Source organism: Hesperophylax consimilis, chromosome 12 (assembly GCF_061612785.1).
Source record: "Hesperophylax consimilis isolate HC1 chromosome 12, BYU_Hcon_1.0, whole genome shotgun sequence".
In the NCBI taxonomy this organism is placed as follows: domain Eukaryota; kingdom Metazoa; phylum Arthropoda; class Insecta; order Trichoptera; family Limnephilidae; genus Hesperophylax; species Hesperophylax consimilis.
This window is the reverse complement of record NC_142847.1, coordinates 37478377-37481735: the sequence shown is the minus strand read 5'-3', so window position 1 is coordinate 37481735 and position 3359 is coordinate 37478377. Positions and strand designations below refer to the sequence as shown.

At 35.8% G+C, this 3359-nt stretch overlaps 1 non-coding gene across 1 annotated transcript; it reads left to right on the top strand.

Moving 5' to 3' along the window:
• The first annotated feature begins 2093 nt into the window (after window positions 1–2093).
• Window positions 2094–2167, top strand: TRNAV-CAC (transfer RNA valine (anticodon CAC)). Its single transcript has one exon. It is a non-coding gene; the product is annotated as a tRNA-Val (tRNA).
• Window positions 2168–3359: the final 1192 nt, after the last annotated feature.

The following is a 3359-nucleotide window of genomic DNA, read 5'->3' as shown; positions in this document are numbered from 1 at the left end:
AATTTATATAAAAAAAAATTGATTAACAATTTAATTTTTTATGATTTAACAGTATAATTATTACTGCGCGTGACAGCGGTTTCGCTATAACTAAGAGCTGTTTCGCTATAAAAATCCTAATTCGCATTTCGTCATTATATATTATGAAGGCAAATGCAGGTGCGTGAACACGTATTCCAATGTATTTAAAAGAAATTGATAAAAGATTTTAACCGGATTACAAATCATTTTAAGATATTATTAAAAAACTACTAAGACACTGATGTGGCTTAGTCTGTATGTGCAGACAGATAAACAATAGCGCATGTTCCTTTTACATCCAACAGATGGCGCTGTTTTTTACCTGACACAGTTAAAATATTTACAATATATATAAAAACACACGCGTATTCAAATGCTACATTATGTCAAAATTTCAAAGCAATGGGTTATGAAATTTTGGAGATATAAGATTTTTGAACAAACGAACATTATTATTTATATAAAAGATTAGCACCATTTATTTTTCTCCCTGTAGCATCATTGGATTTCATTTGCTTTGTCAAGACTCCGAGATGCGTGCGACGTATGGGCTGGACAAGTTCAAACAAGTTTCAAGCAATTATGGTCCGAATATAATAATTGCAGTAACATAATGATTTCATGCAGAACGTTTGGCCTTTTGACTGCTTAATTATTTATTTGTTAGTTGGGTATGTGAGTTTCGCGTAATGTGGACTGTCTGGACGAAGTTAATAATTAATAATTTTTCTCGACACAGGTATATCCTTGTGATAGAGATATCGAAAAAAACCTGTAAAACAAATTTAAATTGATAATAAAAAAATATTAGAATCGGTCCCGTAACATTTTTAATGTTTATATGTTGAAAAGGCATTGTTCTACATATTTGAAAATCTAACAATAAGTTTGCTTACAAACTTAATGAAACATCTCTGTAACTATGACGTTACAAAAAGACGAGGGAAAAAAATGGGAACCGCATATCGCTGGGTTTGTCAAAGAAGCAAATTAGATAACATATTTAATCAGGAAAGCCTTCCTTGACCTAACACCGGAATATGCTTTCGAAATATGGGAAGATATAGATCAAATAGGGATAGTATAAAGACGATTTACAAAAATACCAAGAACCTTAAATGACCGGCAGTATGAAGATAGACTCAATGTGCTAGGATTACCAACGTTAATAGAAATATGAGAACGGGGTGATTTGATTGAGACTTTCAAAATTCTATTTGGAAATTATTGTTGCCCTCGTATCCGAGAAATCTTCATCACCAACAAAAATATTTATCTTCGTGGACATCAAAAAAATAAAAATAAAACACCTTTTGCAACCAATCCAAGGAAACACTTCGTTGCAAATATAATAATGATCGCACGGAACTAACTTCCACAACATGTCAACGATTCTACTAATATAAACCAATTTAATGCTCAATTGGATTATTATTTGAAGAGGAAAAAGTTTTAACTTATTTAAAACAACTCAATAAGTACTTCTTATTGATTGTGATTATCGCCAATTAAAATTGGTTGTTGGCTGAATGATTCTGTGGTTCTCCAATCCGCATAATTCAAGGATGCGTGATTACTCTCGGTGTGCAAAAATGATAATTTGGATATCTTCAATTTAGTTTTTATTTTAACAAAACTCACGTTACAATAATTTTATGAACAAAACAGATCGCGTACGTTAGAGGAGATTTATGGCTAAACCGGCGGATAGACCGCTGGAGGTAAGATGAATTATTATTTGCCGCGCGAGGTATCGCGCGCAGGTTCACAGTGATACCAACCTCACAAGAATGTGGGTAAAATTAATGTTGTCATTATTTTCGGGAGATGTAAACTCCCTATAATTTACCCTAAAGCATTAGCAGAATGCTGTCTGCTTATGAAATAATTAATAATACAGAGAACAGAGACAGCCTTTTTAAAATTATTTCCAGCAAACTTATTTGTTCTGTTACTTTTGTAACTTCCTCACATTTAGAATCTTGCTATGGCCTTGATTTATTTTTGACGATTTGCTAACTTTATTAGTTTCCTAAGCCAATTGGTTTAGACGTTAATCGCAAGTCGGTGTGGTTTCCGTAGTGTAGCGGTTATCACGTGTGCTTCACACGCACAAGGTCCCCCGGTTCGATCCCAGGCGGAAACAAAATACCTATATTATTAAATTTTTGCAAAAAATATTTATTATTTTCACGAAATTATTATAAATTACTTTGTTTTGACCACTATTTTAACTATAAATACCGACAAGTTTCAGAACCAGTTGTTTCTTCATCAGGGTACAAATTAAGTATAATGATAATTACTATGACAGAATAGTTATATATAATGTACAATGGAAAGAGAAAGTAATTAATTAATTAGTAATTAGTTAATTAGTGAATATACGCCAGACTTGTGTTTTGTCTCTACAGCGTCGGACGGAAAACCTATGAGGGCTTCGAGAACTATATTGAACAGTTTCCCACATAGCCAACACAGGCCAGTCATGCTAAGCATAGGCATACAGATTCCGTGTATTTACAGCAATCCGTTGCCGCGATGGAATCTAAGAAAGGCAGAATGGCGAGACTTCTCGGAATATGTTGACAGGGTTGTGGATAACATACCACCAAAGCCGAATTCCTACGACCGTTTTTCAAACCTTTTATTTATAGCCGCAAAGAAATTTATACCTAGAGGCTACAGAAAAGTGTATATTCCAACATGGAGCTCAGAAAGTGAACAGCTTCTAGCCGAATTCAAGAGGACGAATGACCCAGACACTGCCTCTGACCTTCTCCAGTCTCTGGACGACGGGCGTATGAAACGGTGGAATGAATTAATGGAGGAAATGAATTTTGAGCACTCGAGCAGAAAAGCATGGCAAACCCTAAGGCGACTTGGAGCTGCAGATCAGCCAACTAAAACAATGCCTAAAGTGTCACCAAATGCTGTTGCTCAGCAACTACTCCGTAGTTCAAAAACGACAACAAGGTCTAACATAAGCCACCAGGTCCAAAAATCTCTGAAGGCGGCGCGGCTAAAATGGCCGGTGAACCCCAACACTGTGGTCGCCGTTACAGCTGACGATGTAGATATTGCCCTCACTTCAACAAAAGCTGGGAAAGCAGCTGGATGTAATGGAGTTCTCCCAGACTTTCTGAAACATGCTGGACCACGGACAAAAATATGGATCGCAAAACTATTTACTGAAATTTTCAAAACTGGAGAAATACCAAATACCTGGAGAAAGTCTAAAGTTATTGCGATCCTCAAACCCAACAAGCCAGCAGAGGATCCGAACAGCTACCGGCCAATCTCACTTTTAAGTACCATGTACAAACTTCTAGAGCGAG